The 26,569-nt window shown below is 39.1% G+C and overlaps 1 long non-coding RNA gene across 2 annotated transcripts in view; it reads right to left on the reverse strand.

The window, feature by feature from the left end:
• Nucleotides 1–453: 453 nt before the first annotated feature.
• Nucleotides 454–26,569, reverse strand: part of LOC106697525 — a 28,597-nt gene continuing 2,481 nt past the window's right edge. Inside the window, exons 5-6 of one of the 2 annotated variants that reach the window (XR_001348649.1) lie at nt 7,378–7,419; nt 454–767 (exon numbers count right to left, since the gene is read on the reverse strand). This is a non-coding gene — a long non-coding RNA (uncharacterized LOC106697525). Of the gene's footprint in view, nt 768–7,296; nt 7,420–26,569 lie in introns of both variants that reach the window. The other variant, XR_002829762.1, reaches the window with a different exon arrangement.

The following is a 26,569-nucleotide window of genomic DNA, read 5'->3' on the forward strand; positions in this document are numbered from 1 at the left end:
TTATTTATATCAATATGGATGTTATTTTATTCTTTGAATTATAAATCAATATTATTATAATTTATTTTGTTGCTCAAATTGTTTCAGTCATTGTGTGCCTTAGTCTTTGGGAGTTCTTTTAGGTTAACTCCTATGCCTTTTTGAATATTTTTTATTTTTAACCATTCTTTGGAAGCATAATAAATGATGAAATATACAAAAATATGTTATCTATAAATTAAACACATTGACATCCTCTAGAACCTTCATTTGTGTGGGCAGGTAATTTTATGGAATTCTACAGAAAAGCTTCCTTATATCATTTGAAATTTTGTTAAAGCATAGGGTTCCTTGAAAATTTTCACATATTGTTCCACTACAAAAAAAGAACTTGAAAACAACTGATAGAACATTGGGTGTTCCCTATGCTTTTCACCCTCTGCTTCTTACTAAAGTGAGAAACCTGTTAAAAGAATCCTTTCATGATTTTATTTTCCTATGAAAAATAATAGTACAGTAAATAGATCTGCTTGGTTGAGAGGAGAGGAAGGGCCTCATGATCTTGTTATCTTATTGCTTCACAAATTCCACAATAGCATTGCCAACTGCTCTAAGAATGCCTTTCTGAGTATTTATCCCACAGGTTCTTACAGAGGCTTTCCTGAGCCATCAGGCATTCATGAACATGACTATACTGGCAGTCAGGTGATTTTCTGGAAAGAAATGCAAATGCAGTGAAGATCTTTGTATCATCTATAAGTAGGTCAGAAAGAAGTCAGGAAGCTGAGCTGGAAGAGGAACAAATGATTTTATTGAGAAACCTACACAATTAGTGGATTTTTAATTTTAAAATACTTTTAAAAATATAACTGTAGAATATAGCCATATAAAGTGCCTACTTTGCACTAAGCACTAGAACACTTTCACATTTTTTTAAATATATTTTATTGATTTTTTACAGAGAGGAAGGGAGATAGATAGAGAGTTAGAAACATCGATCAGCTGCCTCCTGCACATCTCCCACTGGGGATGTGCCCGCAACCAAGATACATGCCCTTGACTGGAATCGAACCTGGGACCTTTCAGTCCGCAGGCCAACGCTCTATCCACTGAGCCAAACCGGTTTCGGCCACTTTCACATTTAATTCTTATGAACTTAGAGGTTAAGTCTTTACACAAGGTCATATTTTAGGATTTCCGTGGCAAGTGATGGAAAATCCAAAACTGCAGTGGCACGTACAGAGTTTATTCCTTTCTTGTGTAAAAGTCTGTGGGGTGAGCTGTTACAGTGCTTCAAGGTATGCATGGCCTTGACCTCCTGGGCCAAATGGAAGCACATGTGCTCTAAATAGGAGGAAGGAAGAAGAGGTCAAAGAAGGTACGCATGCTGCTCTTTAGGAAGATTCTCAGAAGCTTCCCTATGACACTTCTGTTTACAGCCTTTGGTCAGAACTTAGACATGTACTAGTAGACATGTCTAGCTGCATAATAGACTGGAAATGTAATAGTTCTTTTTCTCAATGGCTTTGTGCCCAGCTAAGTTTTTTTATCTCTACGGAAGGGGAAGGCAGACATTGGGGATGAATGGAAGTCTCTGCAGTAGTCATAAGGGTAAGGATAGGGTTTGAACTCAGATATGTCTTATCCTCGTGTTCTTCCTAAACCAGATCTTTTCGTGGAGAAAAGTCTAGAAAATGTGTTGAATTGGCCCCACTTTTTGCATTACGAAGTTAACGGAAAGAAAGGAACATGCATGTGACAGGATAAAAAGAAGCTGAAGAATCATAAAGTGGGCTTTCAAGCTTCCTTTACATGGATAAAGAATAATCTTCATAAGTATTTGATCCTCCTGAAAAGAAAGGACAGTACTTTTGAGGACCACCTCTCCATAATCCTAGACCAGACCAGTGCTGTCCAATACAGCAGCCACTAGCCAGCTACATGTGGCTACTGAGCCCTTGAAATATGACTAGTTAGAATTAAGCTGTACCATAAGTTTAAAACACATCCTGAATTTCTAAGACTTAGTACAAAGAATGAAATATATCTCAATAATACTTATATTAATGACATGTTGAGATAACATAAAATATATTACTAAATTAATTTCACATATTTGTTTTTACTTCTTAAACATAGCTACTAGATTTAAAATTACATGTGTGACTTGCATTGTGGATTATGCTTATTTCTATTGGAAATCAATTTTTCTAGAAGACAAAAGATTGTCCTACAGTTTTTCAGACTGCTCATAGGATCTCTGAGAAAGTTTTCTCCAATGATTTTTACAAGAGTAATATAGCAAATTTGGCTCAAATAAATGACCCCAGGTTCTTTCTGGGGTCTCTCTCCCAACTTCTATGAAGTGTGAATGATTGACTATCCCCTTGGTAACTAGTATGGATTGACTGCAACACTTGGCTTGTACTGAGCGTTGCTAGCCCATGCTTCTGAGGCATATGACCATTGACTGTTCTTACTAGAAGGATGAAATGGTTTATTGAGATTACATTTTTCTAAATTCTCACCCCAGGACATGCTTTTTGTAAATTGATTTTAGAGAGGGGGGAAAGGAGAGGGGAGGGAAGAGAGAGAGAGTGAGAGAAACATTGATTGGTTGCATCCCGCACACACCCTGACTGTGGGGATCAAACTCGCAACCCGGGTACGTGTCCTTACTGGAATTGAATCTATGATCTTTTGGTGCATGGGATGAGACTCGAACCAACTGAGCCACACTGGCCGGGGCTTGAGATTACTTTTTGAAAGTACCTCTCGGGTTTATTCACATCCACAAAGGGAAATACTCCTGGGCTGGACTCAGTAATAACAGCTAGTCAGTGTAGCCTACTGGAAGAACCTCATGATTTCTCAAAGATCACTGAAATCGAGTCCTCAAGCATATTTGCAAGTTCTGTAGTAATTTAGTAAGTTTCTGGCCAGCTCAGAAATACTGAATTAATTAAAGCAATTAGATGCTCTCTAGTTATTCCCTTATCTATCTTTAGCTTTAGGTTCCCTTTAGCAGTGATTGATTACAGTTTCAATTTGAAAGTTTGTTCTCTATGTAGAAAAAGGAAGGAAGATTTAAGGAGTTTTGGATTTTTTGGTCCATTAATATTTATTATGTACTGTCAGCAGCTAGTATATCTCTTCCTTGTTTTTCTATTCTGAATATATTATATATACACATGCATATACACATTTACATAAATATAGTATCTTCTTACTCTGAATATTACATATATAGAGAACCAATTTTGATGTGCTAGCATTTTCATCAAATTTCATCTCATTTCAGATTTCAAATATTCTATCTGTCCATGCTACCATTGAAATAATATTTTATTAACCTCACATTATTTAGTTCCTGCATTGCTTGCTTGAACTATTTGCAAATTACACTAAAATCAATGAAAATAGTGCATAACCTATAGATTTTAAAATATATCTTTGAAAAAGGATTTTATAAAGCTTTTTTGTTTAACAAATACTGTCCTTGATGGAAACAATAGAAAAAAAAGTGTATTAATGATAAAGGTGAGTAAAAGGAAATGGTACAAGTGAGGAGAGAGAGTTGCTTACTCAGGGTGGATTCGTTTATTTTTTAAAAGTGGCAAAGTGGTTGGTTTTAGGTATCTTAAGATATTTAATTTTTGCAGAGTAGACCACTATTGCTTTGTTGACCTTTCTTCTGGGGACATTCTGGAAATTTGTCTGCCTCACACTTCAACCTGGTGGTTCTGGTGGGAACAGCCACCGTAGAACCCAAACCAATGACATGATGCAGGTAAAAAAATGAGAGTTTTCCCCCAAAGCTTTCCTAACTGGACTTAAGGGAAGAGTCAGGTCTTCTTTAAAGAAGGCAAACCTGAAAAGGGTATGCCTCTCCATTGTTGGGTTTGATAGCATACCACTGACATGCAAAGAGGAACAGATGCATAGCATGGGCAGAGAACTCTGAGAGTGTTTGGGCATCTGATTTCATTAATATCTAAAGCAAAGATTCATCCTACCATTAATGACAATTTAGTATGTAAACCAATATAGTCCCCTTTGCCTAAGTGAATGGGTTGTTTTTCTGTCACTTGACAACCGAAAGAGTCCTAGCTAATACATTATCCTTTGGGTATCTGGCCACCAGTGAATCTTAACTCTGGTAGTCACACCTTGTGTAGTATCCTCATCTTATCTAATAAAAGAGAAACATGCAAATTGACTGAACCTCCACTACAGCAACAAGCCACGCCCACAAGCCAATCAGGAGTGAGTATGCAAATAAACCCAACCAAGATGGCGGCAGCCACGGAGCTGGAGCGAACAGGAGGCTTGGGTTGCCCCTGGCGATGGAGGAAGCCAAGCTTTCTGCCTGCCCTGGCCGCTGTGGGCTCCGCTCAAGGCTACAAAGTTTCAATTATAGAAGATAAATAAATCCCAGATACCTGCTTCCAGCTGCTGTGGCCTCCGCTCAAGGAGAGTCTGGGAGCCTGGGTTGCCCAAAGCTGTGGCCAGCCGGCTAACAGCCCTCAGCCCCTCAACCAGGCTGGCCACACCATCATGGGGTGAGGGTCCCCGCTGGGGGGCTTGGCCAGCCTGCAAACAGCCCTCAGCCTCTCACCCAGGCCGGCCAGGCACCCCCAGCGAGGACCCTTACACCATGGGGGCGTGGCCGGCCAGCAAACCACCACAGGCCCCTCGCCCAGGCTACTCCACTCCCCAAGGGAACCCCCACCCTAATCCAGGACACCCTTCAGGGCAAACCAGCCAGCCCCCACCTGTGCACCAGGCCTCTATCTATACTAATAAAAGGGTAATATTCTAATTAGACTGGGAGACCTTCCAGGAGACCTTCCGGATGTTCTTCTGGACTAAGCCATGGTGGCAGGGCCGAGGTAGAGGCAGTTAGAGGCCAAGAGGGGAGGGCAGTTGTGGGTGATCAGGCTGGTGGGGGGCGGGGCCATTGGGGGTAAGCAGACCAGCAGGGGGGCCAGTTGGGGGCAAGAAGGCCATCAGTGGGGGTCAGTTGGAGGTTATCAGGACAGCAGGGGGGCGGGGCAGTTTGGAGTGAGCAGGCCAGCAGGGGGGCAGTTGGGGGCGAGCAGGCCAGTGGGGAGGGAAAGAGGGGGCAAGCAGGCCAGCAGGGGGAACAGTTGGGGGTTATCAGGCTGGTGGGGGGCATTTAGGGGCAAGCAGGCTGGCGGCGGGGGGCAGTTGGGGGCAAGTAGGCTGGCAGGCAAAGTGGTTAGGGGTAATCAAGCAGGCAGGCAGGCAGGTGAGCGTTAGGAGCCAGCAGTCCCGGATTGGGAGAGGGATGTCCGACTGCCAGTTTAGGCCCGATCCCTGTAAACCGGCAGTAGGACATCCTTCGAGGGGTCCCAGATTGGAGAGGGTGCAGGCCGGGCTGAGGAACACCCCCTCCCCCCCATGCATGAATTTCGTGCACCGAGCCACTAGTAGATTAAATAAAGATATGGTCCATAAAGTCTGTGGAAGTGATGGGTGTGACTCTGTAACTAGGCCATAGAAAGTCTATCTTGTCTCTTATATTGCTTGCAGAGGAAGAAGCCAGCTCCCATGTTGTAAGAACACTCAAGTAGTCTCCAGATGAGTCCCACTTGGAGAGGAACTAAGGCCACTTGCCAACAGCCAGTGCCAACTTGTCACCACATGAGTAAGCCACCTTGAAAACAGATCCTCCAGCTTCAGAAAAGCCTACAGATGACTGCAACTTCATGAGAGGCCTGATTTAGTAATACCTGCCAGGCCACCCCCAAATCCTGGGCTCAAAGAAACTGTCAGATAATGAATGTTTATAGTTGTTTCAAGTCACTGGTTTGGGAGCATTTGTTACCCAAAGGAAATATGTTATTTATGTAACAACAGGTAACCCATACAGCCTTGTAGGAACATTGAAAAGGGGGAAAAGGTGTGTGAGAAGCCTAAAATGGTGTTTTCCCAGAGAGATGGTGAGTGACTAAGTTGGCAGCAATTGATACTCAGTATTCCTATCTCCTATCTGTTTTGCATGCTTACCTGGGTTATATATATATTATTACTAACCATCACAGAAGCTGATAGCCCAATATAAAAGTAAGATAGCAAATCAATTCACTTGAATTCCACTTCATAACAAAGAATAATCTATTAGTTTAAATTAGATTCTATATTGACGCTTACTTAAACATATTAAATCCCAGATATTATTACTCATAGAAAAATAAATATTAACTTGTTGTAGACATTTAAATACATCTTTCCTAGTAGTTAATACATTAAACATAAGACTTTCTCTCAGATAAGTGAGCGATTGAGGATTTCCGATATTATCATCTAAAGACAACTCTATTACATTTTCTAACTGAATTCTCTATTTGAATATTGGAGATTAAACTTGATGTAGAATAATACATGAATACAATACATATTTTTTGATGTGGTACTTTTAACCTTGTTAAATATCATTAAATGTTTACTATTTTTTCTGCTGTTATTCTCCAAGTTTTCTAGTTTTGATAATTATTACATACTTCTAATGAAGTCAGTTCAACTCCTTACTCAAATGATAACTCAGCAAATCATTGCAGGTGGCTCTGCCTTTGGTCTCGATGTGAGGCAGAGGGCTGAAAACCAGCAGATACATGTTTGTTCATGGCCCCAGAGGTAACTGTGGTATGACTTCATGTACCTTCTCTGCACTTGATTTCCCTCAACTATAAATAAGTGCCTTGAACAAGCACAGTCCTAAAATTCTACCGAATTGGGAAAATCACTGAATATTGAGTCTTCAGTTATCTACCTTGTAAACTGTCCGGTCAGAAAAATCACCAACATTTGTACATGTAAGGTAATAGATTTATAATTGCATTCATGTTCTTGATATCTACAATTTTGTTTTGTATGATGATTTCACTGTTGGAAAGATTTGGAAAATGGAACATTATCCATAGGTAAACTTAATGTTTTAAAATGCTGTTAAGAAGAAGTATATAAAGCCAGGAATGGGTCCATAATTATAAAAATGACAATACATTATATTTGAAAAACTCTATTTTTCAAGAAATTATGACTTAAAATACAACTGAGTTACATGTTAGATAATATGTGTGAATAATCTACACATATTATCCACAATAATCTTTTCCTTATGCTCTTCCTAATTCTTTGAGTATACAATGAAAAAGTTCTGGAATGCTAAATTGTCCCAATACTATAGCTTCAGATCTATAATATTATATATATATATTTCTATAGCACACACTGTATATAACTCTCAAGTTAGCCAGAACTTTATTTATGAAGATGCTAAAAAATATTTACCTAAACCAGCAATGACAGGTGAAATCAAGACCAGTAGAGGTTTACTGTTCAGTACTTGATGTGACAGGAACCAACACTTACCTAGTTTCAAGATGCCAGTGCATTGCATTATATGCTCCATTTCTTTTTTTTTAAATATATTTTTATTGATTTCAGAGAGGAAGGAAGAGGGAGAGTTAGAAACATCAATGATGAGAGAGAATCACCGATTGGCTGCCTCCTGCACACCCCCCACTGGGGACCGAGCCCGCAACCCGGGCATGTGCCCTTGACCAGAACCGAACCTGGGACCCTTCAGTCCGCAGGCCGACGCTCTATCCACCTAGCCAAACCGGCTAGGGCTATGCTCCATTTCATTAGAGCCACACAGCAAACCTACCAAAGAACTGCCACCATCCCCATTTTCAAAACCAAGAAAGAAAGGCAAAACAAAAATAATTATGCATTTTGACATATCAAGAGAGAGGAGGAACTGAGAATTGAACATATAGCTCTACAAATATCGTTCAACCCTTTTGATAAGCTATGGAATCTTTTCTTAAGGCAGACATTTCTGGGCCTGTGAAAAATAGAAAACAGGTAAATTCCTGGATGCACTGGTTGAGCAGCTGGTTTTGCTGCTTCCTTGGTCTTCCTGCCTGTGCCCCCGCTGCCGTATTACACCCTCAATTTGAAAACTGCTGGATTATGCCCTTATGCCTTGTCATTCTAGTGTTTTTTTAATTGACAATATTCAGTGTCGATTCAGTACAGCTATTTAGTGTACCAAACTATTCTCTAGTAACAATAATATTTGACAAACCAGAGCAATACACTTATGTAAGATGATATTTGTCGAACTTTAGATATTATTATATAAGGTAGCTAAGATGAGGAGGAGGAGTATGCTAGGACTTACTCTATATAAAACCGGTGCATTTAGTTTCAACATTAAATAATAGCGTATGTGCAGGCCTTTTAAGGCACTGAGCCAGTTGTATTGCTCTCTCCTGAAAAGCACCAGAGAGGTTATTTTATAGGTGTGTTACAGGTGTGTTAGCCTTGTATTTTTGCCATGTAGCCCTGCTAACTCAACAGAGATTGACATGACCTGAAGACTCATGGCCTATGATGACGCCTGGCAGGGAGGAGTGCCCGTGCTTCCATCTTACAGAGTTAGAGTGTGAAACATCCAGGGAGAGTCAGCATTGAGGAAATGCAGAAGTAGGGAGAAGGAAGACAGGAAACAGAAGCCATGAGTAAGCAAAGCTATGAGGCAGAGAGAAAGTGAGTAGTCAGTAGCAAGAGTTGGAAAAATAAGCAGGTAGAGGGAAACAGAGACAGGACAGCTGACTCATGTGCATGGCAAGAAGCCCAGGGCTCCTATGAAGTCACCAAAGGGTAGCTTATCCTTCTAGACTGGAGCTATTACTCAGTTGTTGCTGAGCAGCTATAATGAAAAGCTAGTGTTCCACGTGCCTGCCAATGACAACTTTATCTATCTTTTCTTTTCTTTTTTTAAAGGAATTAGTTATTTTTTTCAATATATTTTATTGATTTTTTACAGAGAGGAAGGGAGAGGGATAGAGAGTTAGAAACATTGATCAGCTGCCTCCTGCACACCTCCTACTGGGGATGTGCCCGCAACCAAGGTACATGCCCTTGACCGGAATCGAACCTGGGACCTTTCAGTCCGCAGGCTGACGCTCTTTATCTATCTTTTCTACTTCCCCATATCATATCCTTTTTAATAAACCTAAATTAATTGAGCCAAATGATATCTCTGTTCTTTGCACCCTGAAAGAATCTAATTAACACAATACTGAAAGCTTGCACAGCGCCTGGAACTTAAGAAGAGCGCCTTATATCACAGCTATTATGGTTTTAAAAGAGGTCCTTTGAGCAAAAGCAAAAACTGCAGACTACCACTCAAATCCAAGCATCACAGTTTGTTTGAAAGCTTTTTTCTCTCCTGCTTTAAAGGTTTGTGGGGTTTTTTTAGTTCTAGGAGAAGGCCCAAATTGGGTAAGTTTAGGTGTGGAAATAAAACACATGTTCTAACAGTTTGGGAGGGATGGATGAATCTCTTGGGATATGAGGTTTCACAAAATATTTCAAATTATTTTTCAAATATTATAGGCTTGCAAAAACAAAATGAGTTTCTAAAAGAATTTCTCTTTTTAGCATTCAAATGGCCTTAAGGGAACAGTAATGTACATATTTCTAACCATCTTACATAACTCAGTATTATTTCCTAGGAATTGATTGACGTTAAAAAAGTTTTGAACTCAAAGGTATTTCTGGACAGTGAAACTGTCTCCTCAGAAAATAGTTGAATTAGATGTTTTCTTAAAAGGGTTTCAAAGCTTGGCTTCAAACTTTACCAAATTTTGTTCCTTTCTTTGTCTGACAAAAAAGAAGTAATCTCTAAAAAAATCTCCCTGCCAGTTGTGAACAATAAGTGTAATTTGAATTGCAGAAAATTAATGGGCAACAAAGGAGAAACCAACTATATTCTTCTAGGTGTTTAAAAAAAGGCTCTGATTAAAATTCAGTGTCACTGTCTATTCTTTTCTTTTTTAAAAATATATTTTTATTGATTTCATAGAGGAAGGGAGAGGGAGAGAGAGATAGAAACATCAATGATGAGAGAGAATCATTGATCAGTTGCTTCCTGCATGTCCCACACTTGGGATCAAGCTCGCAACCCGGGCATGTGCCCTGACCGGGAATCAAACTGTGACCTCCTGGTTCATAGACTGATGCTCAACCACTAAGCCACACAAGCTGGGTCAGTGTTATTTTCAATATAGGGTGGATAGAGTAATGGTGCCTGCCTGAGTTGTTCGCTATAAAAATATTTCTTCCATAGCAGTGAAATCTAAGCATTTTTCTTAAAAAAAAAAGATTTTATAAAAGTCAAGTGAAAAATAAAATGTTTAAAACCATCCATTGTGATTTAGTCATGCACGTTTTATCAACACAGCCCGAAGTATCACTGGTAATGCTCTCTTGAAAAGTCTCTGATTTTCTCCAATTGGCTAGTTGGCCACTCTCACTATTAGTGAGTCATATGATCTTATTCATTTCTGGCTGAAATCAGTTGACTGTGGAGCAGGAATGCCAGACACTATGAAGGGTTGCAATTCTGGATTCTTTCAGCCTAATAAGTATGTCAATTGTCTGAAAGAATGGCTATGATTTAACGGTTACATAGTCAAGAATTCTTAAAATAAGATTTTTCTTTTTCCAACCCTGGCATGACTCTGACCCTGAACAGAGTGTACTTGGGTCACTCTGGAGATGTGGCCACTGCCCAAGTGTCCCTTGGACAGATGAAACAGAGACGGAAGAGCGGTAAATGACTGGCTGTGAGTCCAGGGATGGCTCTAGCCTTTCACAGAGCTCAAGCACAGAGCTGGAGGGCAATAATAAGAGCTAGAATTTACTGAACACCTACCAAGTGTGCCATGTTTTATAAATATTATTTCTAATTCTTACACAAACCTATGAAAGCCAGCCCCCACTATGTTTTCCATTTTACAGATAAGGAAACCAGAAATCAAATAGGTGAAGTCACTTGCTCAAGAGTTCACAGATTTAAAATTACTGGACTGTACCATCTTCACAATTTTTATATAAAATTTATTTTAAAATTAAAAGATATCTTTTGTGAATGGAATACCTCAGAAGAAAATTCATTAAAAAAATAAATTTCTAAAACATAGAATCTGGAAAAAAATCACTGGACCTGAGAATAAACCCAGTTCTGTCTGTCTGTCTGTCTGTTTGTTTTTTAATTGATGGAGGTCAACATTGGTTAATAACATTATATAAATTTTAGGTGTACAACTTTATAATATGACATCTCTATTCTCTATTGTATGCTCATCATCCAAAACCTAGTCTCCTTTACCTTCTTCCTCCTCCCCTCACCCCCCTTCCCTTCTGGTAATCACCATTCTGTTGTCTATATCTATGAGTTTGCCTGTTTTTTGTTTATGTGTTCATTCTTTTGTTGTTGTTTTTTTAAACATGTTTTTATTGATTTCAGAGAGGAAGGGAGGAGAGAGAGAGAGATAGAAACATCAATGATATGAGATAATAATTGATTGGCTGCCCCCTACATGCCCCCTACTGGGGATCGAGCCTGCAACCCAGGTATATACCCTTGACCAGAATCAAACCTGGGACCCTTTAGTCCACAGGCCGACGCTCTATCCACTGAGCAAAACTGGCTAGGGCTCCTTTTTTTGCTTTTTGTTCTAGATCCCACATATGAGTGATATCATATGGTTCTTGTCCTTTTTCATCTGATTTATTTCACTTAATACTCTCAAGATCCACCCATGTTGTCACAAATGGCAATATTCCATCTTTTCATGGATGAATAGTATTCTGTTGTATATATATACACCACATCTTTTTTATTTAATTTAAATTTTTTTTAATTGATTTGGGGGGGGAGAGAGAGAGCGAGAGAGCTATCAATTCATTGTTCCACTTATTTATGCATTCATTGGATGATTCTTGTATGTGCCCTGACTGGGGATCAAACCCACAACCTTGGCATAACGGGATGATGCTCTGACCAACTGAACTACCCAACTAGGGCTGTACCACTTTTTTTAAAAACCCAAATATCTCAAAGGACACTCCAGTTGTTTCCATATTTTAGCTATTGTGAATAATGCTGCAATGAACAAAGGGATATATGTGTACACATATATATCTTTACAAGTGTTTTCAAATTTATCTTTATAATAGACCTTTACCCTTTATATTTTAAGAAAGATTCTTTATCCATTGTCCATCTCCTCCTCCTTTAACCCTTAATCTCCATTTCCAGATATAAAATGTAATCCTAATAGAATAGGAAATCTTCCACCACTTCAAGAAAATTTGTATCTCTTAGGGTGACCTACCCAGTTACAACCAGCTCATTGGCTTCTGCCCAGCTATTTAAAGCTTATTATACTCTTAGGTGGTAAAAGGGGATTTCCTGGTACCTTTCAAATTACTTTTCTATGTCCGTAACCACCCCTATTTCTGCTGAGCCACTATCCTGAGCCCATCTTCTACAGGCCATGCAACAGTGACCCTGTGCCACTCCTGCTGTTCTGCACACATGAGTCATCATCACAAATCGTTCTCTCTTTGCAGGTTCCACATTACCTATGAATGGGACTCACAACAACGTATTGATGTTTTTCTAACTTTAGGACCGCCACAGACTATATGTCCATTAAACACAAAGAAACAGTTATTCAGTTCAATAAGTATGTATTGAACACCAGACACCGAGCAAGACTGGGTTGGAACAGGGGCTGAAGACATTCAGAGGATAAGCGACATAGAAAACACATAGGCACGTAGATCTGAGAAAGTCAGTGCAATAGAACACTGAACCTCTTAGACTAAAACGTACCTGAGGGCAGGGAGTTGGTTTTGTTTTATTTTTACACTGATGTCCCCAAGTGCTTGGAATAGTGACTGGGACTGACATTTGATAATAGACATTTGATTGTCTGTTTGTTGTGTGGATGAATGAATGAACAAGATATGACTCTTGTTCTCAAGAAGCTTACACTCTAGTACACAAGAAATAAATCTATGTAATAATAAGTGTTCCTATAGGAATAAGCAGATGGGAGCAAAGCCACCACGTTTAGTCTTGAGATGGTTTTAGAAAGTTAGGGACCTCCCCAGGTTGCTACAGGCTCCAGTAAGGCTGGGGGACTGATTGCTAAAACAAGTTATTTCTACCTCCTATCCAAATGGTTCCCAAATCAAAATTTTCATCTAAGTCAGTTTCCTGCTAGTGTGTCTGTAACTTTAATTTTCTTTCCTGGCTGGGCATATCTTTAATATGTCTGTTTCCATTGTATTGTTTGTCAGTGAAGTCCAAATATAAATATCTCTACATAATTTTAATATAATCTAGTTTATCATTGGTGTAGGCACTTTCCTTTCTGATCAAATATTAAAGTGAAGTAGAGAAGAGGGAAGAGAGTAGTGTAGGTCCTTGGGAATGACAAAACCAGAGAAAGGGAGTTTATGGATTACTCAGTTCCTAAGGAGACCTAATTTTTGAAAATGGCTCCAAATACTTAAAGGAAAGTTTTACCATTAGAGAACAGACCAGAAGTTAAAAGTAAAGTTGCCAAAGACTTTCACCACATCATTCTACTATAAACATGTGAATGAGAAAGTTAAGAAGGATCAGACTCAGTTGCTAGTTATGCTTCTATTTCTTATTGCCATAAAATAATCTGTGTGCTAACTTGAAAATCCCTTGGCTTAGGCTTTAAAAAATTGTTTTTACAGGAAAGCAAATTATCTTCTAAAGTGAAATCAAATAATGCTATTGAATTTCACATCACAGGAGTCTTGTTCCCATGTAAGCACAGTAGAACATTTCAACTACAAGAGTACCTCTGACTCTAAACATATTGTTAGCTCCCACAGATTCCTGCAAGAGCAATGCACAGATGGTGGATTATATTGAGATTCTTGAAGGGCTCTCCGCATGTTGACAATATTAGTTTATGCACATGAGTAACATTGCTTAATTTGCAAAGAACAAAAAAATAAGAACATTTCGTGATAAAATAGAATGCCATTTGGACTATTATTGTTTTCATCATAGAAAATGCAAAGTTGGGGGTAAATATGTTTATCTCTGTTAACGGTATGGAAGCTTTGCAACAAAGACTCGCTGAATATAAATTGAGACTGATGATGGTCAGACATTATGTATAATATTGAAGCGCTATTCTACAAAAGCCTGCATTTCTTGGGTAACAAAACTTTTACTATAGAAACTACATAGATAATTTCTGAAGTTAACTCAAGAAATTAAAATTGATGGATCTTGCACTGAAATAGAGACGCCTGAAATCATTCAATCTATTCTTCCAGTAGAAAGGCAAAACATTCATTTTTTCATTTTCTTCATGCTTTAGACTAGAATTATTCTCTAAAAAGAGTTGGCGCTGTTTCACATACCCATAAAATTTTTCTAACTCTACATGTAACATTCATTTCTCTCATTCTTTCAGTTCAAGTAGCAGTGTTTCTAATGAAAAAATTTCATACTAAATGTATAACAAAATGACTTTGTGTTTCTCCTTTCACACACTGAGGAAATCATGCAGGAAAGGAAAATAAATCACTCCCTTTTGGGGTGAAAGCATTCATATTTGATAAGTGATTTGAAAGTAAAATGAGATTTTACATCAACATTTTACATTTTTAATGGACTTGTCTTTATTAGCATTCTTTTCAGGAGTTATTACTAAAAGAAATATGCACATAGAAAAATATGTATGACAAAGTATATTTATAGATAATTTGTGCTAGAAAAATGAAGAAATCTTGCAAAGTGAATATGAGAAAGAACCTAGTATTAAAAAGGTTCTAGGAGAGTATTATTAAAGACAAAAAACCCAAAAATGTTTTGCTTTATGTGAGCATAGGACTACAATTTATAAATACTATCCAGAGATATGAAGAAGAAGGGGAAATAGCCAACTAGTCAGAGAGGGAAAAAAATACAACAGAATATGCTTTCATAAATTTCTGGTTTTAGAATGTCGTCTGTATCTTCATATGGCCCCCTGGATGGCTGTCAAGTCAGAGCTGGATTAGAAATGCGGTTACGGGATCTAAGATAAACTTTCTTTTACATTCCTGCTCCACCCCTGAAATTCTTTTCTACTGCATTTAAACATTGGTTGCCCATTAACTCAGCCTTTTTAAATGTATTTAGAGGCCCTGGGCTCTAGTGAAATCTTATAAAACTTATAACATATTCCACAGTGGAGAAAAAGCAAACTGACAAACGCCCCATGCCTTCACTCCCACCTCTGGCTTTGCACCCTTCTGGCTAGAACTTTCTACAAAAACAGTGAAACTCTATTTCAGTGTTAACTGCTCTTGAGAACAGGCACAATACATGACCACCTTAGAGGATAACCAATTACAGATGTACTGTATAGCATTTTGTTGGAAGGCATAGGATTTATATTCAGGGGATAATCTTGGCCTATACTATACGCCAGGTACTAAACTACTCTCTGTCTCCATGGAGGATGCAAAGATGAATAGAACACAGTTATGTCTTCAAGGGGCTTACAATCAGGTAGGGAATGTGAAATATTACAAGCAACTATAATAAAGATATATTTGCTAAGAAGCTTTGATTGCCTCATTTACTCATAGCCTCCTTAAAGAAAAACAGCTTAAGATAGTTTCCTTATGCATATGGTATGCATATTCTTCCCAATGCTTTGAAGATTGAATCTGAGACCAACACTGAAACCCAGAAGTGGTCTGAGGCACAAGATCTTCCAGAGAATGGAGTTGAAAACCGAGTCCTTCAGTGGTTCGCTTGATTACGTTCACCTTCCGGAAGTTTGAATGTGAGACATGCAGAGAGAGTCAGTTTGTTTGTAACATGGCTGGAGTTGAAGAAGCAGAGATAGAAGGTTATGAAGTTGCTGAGCCAGCAGAAAAGTAGAATAAGGAGCGAGCAAGGATGTGTTACTGGAGTTGAAAGAATGGGTTTGGCCAGCTGAGCAGGTGGCTTGTCAGCCTGGAGGGTCCCAAGCACTGCTATGTCCTGGATTCAGGTTCTGTTCTCCGCTGATTTGACTGTTGAGACTATTCTTCCTTTTAATTACTATGGAGCTTCACAATACATTCCTAGTAGCTATGGGCTAACCTGGGTGTGCCTATGCTTTGCTCACGGAGATCCCACCAAACACTACAAAATAGTAGGAGGGATCAAAGGTTAAGTGCTTGGCAGCACAATCCTTATCTTGCAATTTCAACATCAGACACTAAGAAGATCCACAGATATTTGAATGAATATTGAATAAGGGAAATGGGTAAAGTATAATGAGGGTTAAGAAGAGTGGAAATTATTTCTTGCTGTGAGAATCGGAGGTAAGCTTTTATGAAGACACATCTGAGCAGAGCCTGGAAGTCAGAGGGTGCTTAGTTAGGAGTGAAGGGCGGGACTTCTGCAAACATGTGCTCTAAACATGGGACTTTTAAACTGTTTTAAAAGTATGTTGTCGTGAAAGTTTTTAAGGTTACGATGAAAATACCCTTGAGAGAACATTATGAAAGTAATAGTTGAAGGGTTGCATCTTTGAAGATATTCACTTCCCCCGTAAACCCAAGGAATAGGTCTTACACCTCGGCCTATCCCTCTTCCCCATTACAACCTGTCCTAGCAAAAGCTTGAGGATTAGGGAAGATTCGGACATGGAAACAAGAATTCCAGGCAGTGTACAAAGTCATAATAGTGGGACAAATAGGGAAGTAAAGACGTTTAGCTTCAAGTAAAGCATCTGAAGGGGAATATTAGTGGGGAAAGAGGTTGGGAATCTAGATTCAGGTTTGCACTTCATTCTGTAGGTATTTATCCTGTAGGCATTTATGAATTCTAAACAAGGGAGGAATGCCAGCATTGTGCTTCAAGAGGATTACTCTGAAAATGACCCAGTGCAAAAGCCCAGGTGGAAGGTAATGTGGATTACTGTCACTGTAAAACTACATGTACTTTTGAGTGTTACTATCCATTATTTGTGTGTCTTGCATTTATACACATCTTCATTATTTATTTATTTATATATAATAGCTCCTTATGATATGTAACACAGCAACACTATGCACTCTTCTTTTAATTTATAGCAATGAGATTGCATGCAAGATGCAAAATCCCCTAACAGCTTGTTTCTTCAACAGCACATAAGGAAAAATAATAACCACTCCACACATTGTTTACTATTTTGGGCAGTGATGTTACCAAAACCTAGCCAGTCCCAACTTCTTCTTACAGAGTAATGCTTTTTTCTCAGTTACTCTGAAAATTCTTAAGATTTGAAAGAAAACCAAAAGCAACCTACCTTGGGATGTGGAGTTTCATATGTTAATGCCTCAGTGCCTAACATTGCACCTTTGGGAATTTTATAAATTCACATTTCACACTGTGAACGCACATGCATGAAGCAGCCTGCCTCTGACCACCTGAAAGCAAACTCATGATGAATGGTTTTCAAATGTTCCTTCCACTCTAGAACTATTTGAAGAAGAGGGGCCAACTGTCTATTGATAATGTCATCAAGGCTCTTCTTTATTTGGTAGGATTTTGGATTTTCCTTAGAAAAACGACCTGCCCAATGACTCTCAGTCTTCCCGAGACACAAACAATTGAAGGTAATCACATCCATCACATCCTCCGTGGGAACTAGCTGCCACTCCCACTCAAGAAAGCATATAAGAACCCATGTCAGCCTGAGAAACATGTGCTAGGAATAACTCTGAACATGAATTAAAACTTTTAAAGCCAACTTAAGAATGAAATACTTTAGTATTCGTCACAAGTGATTTGTGTATCTCCTCACAATTAAACACATCACAACACCTTGCTTCGGTGAGAACTGCTAGACTGATGATGTTATCACCACCAAGCATTACTCAGTGTCAGCAAAGTACACACACACACACCTTACTCCCCCACCATCCATACATGTGCACATTCCCAGTCTTAACTAGACATAGACTATTACATTTCCTCATTCCAACCTCTGTTTTCAAGCTCTATCAACAATTATAGACAATTGCATAGAATTTTGCTCTTTTATTTAAAAAAAATTATTGATTGATTTTAGGAAGAGAGAGAGGAAGGGAGAAACAGAGAAACACCAATTTGTTCCACTTATTTATTCATTCTTTATTTTTGTATGTGCCCTGACTAGGGATTAAACCTACAACCTTTGTGTACTGGGATGATGCTCTAACCAACTAAGCGACCTGGACAGGGCCATGCCCTTTAATTTTATGTGTGAGTACAGTGAATCACAAAAATTTTTGATTTTGAAAATTAGTTTGGTTATTGAGGACTTACTTTGTTTGTGTTCCTGAAACTGATTTCAGGGTAACAGGTATTCTAAACCAGCGATTTTCCGCCTTTTGATTCATTCACACTGGACAGCTATTGTTATGTTGGCTGTTTGACAGTCTAAGACAGGGGTGGGCAACCCCTGGCACATGTGCCAAACATGGCACACCAGTAACTTTTGCTGGCACGTGAAACCCTCTCTTATAATCTTCTATTTACAATTTTTTTCTTAATATCGACTTTATTTTTCAGATAAATTCAGTGTAGGTGCATCTTAGATAAATAAATCATTTTATATAACAAGTTATCTTAAAGACCATAGACATGGATTGACGAGAAAGAGGAAGAACAATTTCTATGCCTCTGCCTTAACTCTCCCTGCTTTCCTAGATCCGACCAGTGTTTTGGTTTCATCCACATACGCTTGTGAATCTTTGTTCTCAGTGATGAATTTTGTTAAGTCTCGTAATAGGAGTAGCCTGACGGATGAAAGTAGTAGCTCGTGCATATCTCTGAAGCTCACGAAATATAAACCTGATGTAAAATCTCTGTCATCAGTGATGCAGCAGCAAAAGTCCCTCTGATAATATCAAATGGAGTCATAAAGTTTTCTGTCAGACTATCAGTGTACATGTATACATTAAAAAATAAATGTATTTTTCATCATCATATACTGTGTTTTTGTCGCTCGAATGAATTTTCTTATTTCTTCAAGGTTCTTCACATACGTACACCTTAAGAGATATCAAGTAGGTGTAACATGTTCTCAAAAAATTAGGGTTGGCACACAGAAGAATTTTGAGTCAGAGATTTTGCTGGTTTTGGCACGCACTCACAAAAAGGTTGCCCATCACTGGTCTAAGGGAAAAGAGGTCAGTGCTCCTGGCTAAATAGTCAGGTTTTGCATGTTTTAAAAATTCTTGTGGCACACAGGTTTAAAATCGCTATTCTAAACCATCAAGAGAAAACAAGAAATATGCAAAATATGTTCAAAGGTAGTTAATGACTTTTCTCATATAACATCATGAGAATTTGCACACTGATCACAATTTTATCAATTAACAAAACTCATTGGGTAGTCCTACCATTAACTTTTTAAAAACAGTACAGCCTAGCTGGTTTGGCTCAGTGAATAGAGGGTTGGCCTACAGACTGTAGGGTCCTGGGTTTGATTCCAGTCAAGGACACGTGCCCGGGTTGTGGGCTAGATCCCAAGTATGGAGTTTGCAGGAGGCAGCCAATCAATGATTCTCTCTCATCATTGATGTTTCTCTCTCTCTCTCCTTCTCTCTGAAATCAATAAAAATATATATATTTTAAAAAAGATTCTCTCTTTAAAACAATAAACAAAACAGTACAAGCTGTATACCATTCTGCAGCCAGGAGAAACAGCGGGATGAGGATCCATTTGTCCGAGCTTGTGCAGATAACAGCATGTTTCAGGATGATTTTCTGGAAATATGTATTTATATTTTAACATATTTTCTTGGTTGGCCACATTCTTATTTATTCTGACACACGGTCAATGTGCATTTTAGGATTTCTTTACTTTTTCATTCAACAAATGTTCTTGAGAATCTACTATGTGTTCTACTGTTAGGAATTCAACAGGAATAGAACACAAATCCTAGCTCTTGTATAGCTTAGTTTCTAGTTGAGGAAAGACAGATCTCGAGCAAATAAATAAGCAAAAACCATATTGTGCGACAGATGGTGATTCTTTCCATGCAGACAAGAATGCAGGTAAAGGGAAACAAGAGTTCTGGAGTGAAAATTACAGTTCAAATAAGGTAATCAGGAACCTCACTGAGAAAGTGGCATTTCAGCAAAGACCTGAAGGAAGTTAGGGAGAGAATTCCGTAGTTATCTGAGGGAAAGAGCCTTCAAGTGAATGTCTGCTGGTCTCTCCAGGGGGCAAGAGGAGGCCAGTGTGGCAACAAAAGAGCAAGCAAGGGGAAGAGGAGAACACGTGATTAGGAAGCCAAGGGGGTCCCTGGTAGGCCATTGTGAGGGGTTTGCCTTAGAATGCAATAGGAACCTATTGGAGGAGTGACAAGGTTTGATTGTGACTGACTTGAACATCAGTAGATGGGATACAATATAAATATGATGTCACTTAGTGATGACTTCTATAGAGCCAAGGTCTTTTATGGAGCTGAGCTAAGATTTAGTGTCTGAGGAGTTTTATAGTTTTGGTATTTGTCCTGAAATAAGGAAAGAAAGGAAGGAGGGAGGGAGCAAGGGAGGAACAAAGGAATGAAGGAAGAAAAAGAAAAGAAACCAAGTATTGTTGAGACATTAAGAGTAGTAACTTTCTGCTCAGGTGGTATGACTCAGTGGTTGAGTGTCGACCTATGAACTAGGAGGTCATGGTTAAATGCCCATGCCCGGGTTTTGGGCTTGATCCCCAGTAGGGGGTGTGCAGGAGACAGTTGATGAATGTTTCTCACATCATTGATGTTTCTCCCTCTCTCTCTCTCTCTCTCTCTCCCCCTCTCCCTTCCTCTATGAGATCAATAAAAATATATTTTTTTAAAAAATGAAGTAGTAACTTTACAACATTATCCATGTTCCTGACAAACCTGGTAAATTAAAACAATCTGAAGAACATATAGTGTATTTATAGTTACAAAAAAATACATGATAATTCTTTGGTTTTGCTCACAACTTTCCTTTAAGCCAACACAAACTGCTACTCTGCCAGTTAAACTATCTGCAAAATGCACAAAATTTGTATTTGGAAACATTTCATTGGCATCCTGGAAGTTCAATTAATTAATGTCTGTAAAGTACTTTGAGATCATCAAGAACACAAAATTGACCTAAAAACAAGGGTTTTCAATGATTGCAAAGAAGTCCATTCTTTGGGGCATCTGTTTTACCTCTATACATTATCTTAGCAATCATTTCTCCTGATCACCATTATTAATCGATGCTATCTCACAGAGACTCAGAAGAGCTGGTCCTGAGAAGTAAAATGATAAATTTAGGAAAAGCTAATTATTGCATTGGTCTCTATTAAATTTGGCCTTATTTTATTAGCAAAAAAAATAAAAAATAAACAAATTTCTGTTGAACAGTTCTCAAAGTATAATCCAGGCACCCTTGGGGATTTCAAGATATTTGTTACTACAGTTGATCTTAGTCAAATGTCTTGAAGCAATCAAGACATTTTTAGGTCTGCAAGGTCAAACCTGTATTCATAATAATACCAAGATGTTATTTTCTTTTTTCACTTTCATTTCTCTTATGAGTGTACAGTGACGTTTTCTAGAGGCTCTGTGTGCTATCTAAACAGACGCAGGAGAAGATGTGAGACTAACTTCTCTTTTCAAGCCAGACATGAAAGAGATTTGCAAACCTGGTAAAGCAATGCTATTCTTCTCACTACTTTTTAAACTATAATTATTTTCATAAAGATATTCTTCGTGTTAAGATGTAATGAGTTTATTTTTGTTATTTTAAGTGAATTAAATAAGGAAGTCAATACATGTTAAGTGTGTGAAAGGATCCTGAAATCCACTACTTTTGATAATCTTTGAACCATTACTTTTGAATGTACACTCCAAGAGGGCAGAGATTTTTGTGTTTTGTGAATCAATGAACAAATATTCCAAAGAGTACTTAGCATATAGTAACTGCTTAATAAACACTTGTTGAATGACTGACTGAATGAATGAGTTATTATTATTATTAAGATGTTAGATGAACTAACATGGGCTTCTTAAGGGCAAATGGTAATATTTATGTTTGTTGAGGTTTGTGCCTACATAGAATTATCTTATGCAGACATTACAATTATTTATGAAAGGGATTCTGAATAAAATGAAATAATCATTTATATTTCCATTTGCAACTTCTCCACACATTCACAGACCGCTAATATAAGAATTATGACTCTATCAGTGAAAACAAAGACGTTCCTCTGAGTTTTCAGCATGTGAAAGACTGGTCTTCTATTCTTTTTGGTACATTCACAAACTCCTACATCTTGGCTTTCAAGGGACACTTGACAAGGCAAACAATCTTCCACAGAGACTAGAAGAATTTGGCAAAAGAGTGACTTGCTTCTTTCAGTTGAGGACATATGGATACCAAATTAGATGTCTGATCCCAAAGGGACCTAATGCCTCTAGACTCTAAAATGTTAAATTGATGTGCACAAATAAAGCTCTATTTGAATGCACTTTACCATGAATGGAATAGAAGCACTTTACAACATATTTAATAACTGGGATTAAGGAGAAAAGTCAAAAACTAGGAAAATCAGGCTTGTAAGCAATGGGTTGTCCAATGAGTACCTCCTTGGCGAATTAGAAGGAAGGGTTTTTAAAAAATACTTGTGGTTTCTAATATTTCTAAAAAGAAAAACATTCAATGAAGTACTGTTGCGTTAGGGAGCTAGAAACAAAAGCAAGATACTTTAATTTACTTGCAAAGTCCTTACTTAGAGTGGATTATTAGTCCTATTATTTTCTTTAGAGCAGCAAACCCACAGATTTTTATTAAGTGACTCCTACGCGCCTAGGTCTCTCTGGATATGGAGGATTCAGTGTTCCCTGGCTCATGAAATTTATATTTCAGTGAGGAAACAGACAAGCAAATACAGAAACAACCACGATAAGTTCAGGTATGATAAGCAGGATTAAACAAGTGTCTGTGTGAAGGAGTGATTTGTTGGAGAGTAGAAGGATAGGGTGGGGAGTGCTGATTTAGGCTAGGTGTTGGGGACTCTCTCCTGAAGTGGTGGTATTATTCTGACACCTGAAAGGCAAGAAGGAGCATCCTCAGCTGAGGAAATTGCTTGTTCAAGGCCCTGAGGAGGGAATGAATGTGGTACATAAAGGGAAGGAAAAGGTGGCTAGTGTAGTTGGAGCCTAGTGAGGAAAGGGATCATACGTGATGTGTTCAGAAGTAGGGAAAAACTGCAGCATGAAATGAGTTAAATGCATTTTAATTTTCTTCTGAGAGCAATGAAAAGCCTTTAGAGAGCTTGATCTGGTCACATGATCCAATTTGCATTTTGAGAAGACTCAGTCTGGCTGCCCATGGGAAATGGATTGTAGGGAAGCCAGTATAGAGCCAGGGATCCATTAATGGATGATTGTCCCCCTGGGAGAGGGACCATGGATGGTGGCTTGGGATGTAGTGGTAGCAGTAAAGAAGAGAAGTGGACAGATATGGATTGATTTGTTCTTTGTTGAAAGTAGTGTATGGAACTTGTTTGGCTCCTTGAAGGCGTTTAACAAATAGTAACTTATGTCATTGCTCCATTTTTAAATGCACAGCTTGCAGAGACTCATGGATTTGTGCTAACTCACACGACTAGTAAATTTAGCCAGTGTACAATTCCCACCGCCACCAGGTACTGTTATACCATTCACAAAACCCATGCCCCGAGGCCTCGCCCCCTTCCAATCTTTTCTGCGTTTGTTACCGTTCTAATCTTCCTCAAGCACTGCTTTCATCGTGTTTACCTTGCCGATAAGGACATTATATGTACTCGTGTAGTTATGGAGTAATTGCAGTGGACTGTGCTTGTGTGGGTGGGTGGGGTTCACACACTTAAGATATGGCTCTCGCCTCCAGGATTTTAGAATTTACTTGGGGAGACATAAGTAACCTGTATGGAATAATAGACGGAGAAAAAAGATGGCATAATTAACAAAGCTTTCATAAAGGAGGTCGGACTTGTTCTAGATCTTGAAAGAGAGGCAGAAAGACGCTGGGTGAAAAAGGAGCAAAGACACAGTAACCTAGTTTTGTACCACAGAGAGGAGGATTGCTTGAGGAGGAGAGAGTACCTGCTTTGGGGAGGTGGGAGACAAAGTCACAGGGCAGCATAGTGCCAGACAATGGATGCTATCAAAAGCTAGGTACCGCCCTAGCCAGCTTGGCTCAGTGGATGGAGCATCAGCCTGTGGACTGAAGGGTCCCAGGTTCGATTCCGGCCAAGGGCACATGCCTGGGTTGCGGGCTCGATCCCCAGTGCGGGGTGTGCAGGAGGCAGCCGATCAATGATTCTCTCTCAGTGATGTTTCTATCTCTCTCTCCTTCTTCCTTCCTCTCTGAAATATATATATAGCTAGGTACCAAGAATTTGGCCTTGATTCAGTTGGATACAAAGAGTTATTAAGATCTGTAAGCAAGATTCACTCTTAGTGAAGGCTTAGCTAAGACCAGCAATCATTCCTCACTAAATTTCTAAGGTATTTATCATCATCTTTAGGTACTAAGCTTATTAATTCTTTGTACTTTTAAAATATATAATCTGTATGAGTGCAGCCTATATGGAGAAGGTACAGAGGAAATGTTTGATGATGATGAAAGACATGTATAAGGAAGATTAATTTGGCAACAGCATATGGCCTGCATTGAAGAGAAGAAAGCCAGGATGTAGGAAAGTCATGAGGAAGTTGTTCCAGAAGTGCAGGTGTGAAGGAAAGAATGTGGAAGAGGCAGATAAGAGAAAATGCTTAGGAAATATAATTAAAGGGAGCTGTAATCGATTTGAATGCAGAGTGGATTAAGAATTAATTTCAGTTTTTGAATATAAAGTTTTGAAGGACCATCATGCCCTTCAGGTAAGATGGAGGACTTGGGAGAGGGTATTAGTTTGGGAGAACTAAGAAGGGGAATTTGGCTTTGGACAGTCATTTGCCATGAGGACAGGGTATTCATTTAGAAATGATCTAGGAATTGGGCTAGATGAGAATGAAGTGACTTTTAGAGACTGCTGAAGGTTTGTTATGATTTCACTCACGTGAATAAAAATTTATAGAGGTCCTACAATGTGCAAAGAGCTATAGGATATAGCGTTAAAATCAGCACAGACTTTGAGGAATTAACTGCCCACTGGGGAAAACATATATGCAAGAAAAGAATACAAAGTGAAATAAGAGTCAGAGGAGATATATGCTGGGTAAGTGAATTAAATAACACCTAGTTAGTAGTACGTATTTCCCACGTGAGAAAACCGACTTCGAGCCCATGAAAGTATCCCGAGGTAGTTCCTCCTGTTTAACTTTCCCTGACTGTTGCGGAGCCTTATTCAAGCTCATAAGAGCTTTAATAGGCGAAATTTAGCTACATGGGCAAAGCAGCTGCCTGCTCCCCGTGGTGGCCTGCGAGAAGACTCTACCCCCTCCCGGGACAGGGTCTCTTTTTTACAGGGGAATAATAGTAAAAAGCATATGGTGGGTAGTCACGTAGATCACTACAAAGAACAATGCACTTCTAAGTTAACAGATAACATCACGTGGTTCTCCACACTCTACACATTCATTAACCTCCTTGCTAGGGCCTGACGATTATCTTTGGGCCGCATTCTGGCTTTCTGGGAAGTCAGTCAAACCTGAGGCTACAGGGAGTTAAACAGTCACAGAAAGTTAAACAGAGTCTCCAACATTTCCCAGCTGCCTTTAGTGCTGGAGCCATATTAAATCTATAAAGTGAGTTCCACTATAGCACCCAAAGGCAATGATCTCTAAACGAGGCACAAATAAGGCTGGCCACCAATTAGGTGTCCCTTCAGGAAACTTGGGTCCCATAAAGGCCTTTCTTGTTGAACAGTGAATGACAAGTGTATTCAGAGCCTCTCTCTTGGGATGTTTTAAATGTAAGTCACAGAGAGTCGTCACTAGAAGCAGAGGTAGCAGAAGCTGAGACCACTATGAGAAAGAAGCAGAGAGATGCTGATTCAGAAGAACTGCAATATTCTTCTAGTCTGGGCAATAGATGCGTGTTAATGAGGGGATGAGCAAGGCATCCCAGCCTGCTGCTGGATTGCAAGGACTGCAGTTAATTCTTGGAATGAGCAGTAGTTCTGGCTGATGCTATGACTTTCTGAAATGTCCTTATTTCCTTAAAATGAACATGTCCTGGCATTTTACATATCGTAAGAGCCCAACTAACACAAGGGTATTCCTGTGGTTTGCTTTGATTATATCTGCAGAAGAGGGTACCTTATAAAGGAAAGGGTCAGGGTGATCTTTATAAAGCAAGATCAAAAGCATGTGGGCATGTGCACGTGTGTATGTGGCTGCCTTCCCAGAAGAGTGTAATGGGAGAGGGTAGAAATACAGTTGCATCTTAGAGCAAGCTTGGAACCCCTGGGTTCATACTTTTTGTTACCCTTCTCACTCTTTTCCCATCGTGAGCACAGTCCAGGACTGTGTGCATGTCCTGGGGGAGAGCAACGAAAGGGAGAGCCAGGAAGACTGCTCAATGGAGCCACCAGGCGTGAGGAAGAGAAAGCCCCCAAAAGCAGAAAGTGCAGCTTCCCAGAGGAGAAGAGAGGAATTTGAGTACTGTATCTAGATCAGTGGTTCTCAACCTTGGCTGCACGTTAGAATCACCTGGGAATCTTTTTAAAATCCTGAT

The sequence above is a fragment of the Myotis lucifugus genome, unplaced genomic scaffold (genome assembly GCF_000147115.1).
Source record: "Myotis lucifugus unplaced genomic scaffold, Myoluc2.0 scaffold_78, whole genome shotgun sequence".
Taxonomy (NCBI): Eukaryota; Metazoa; Chordata; class Mammalia; order Chiroptera; family Vespertilionidae; genus Myotis; species Myotis lucifugus.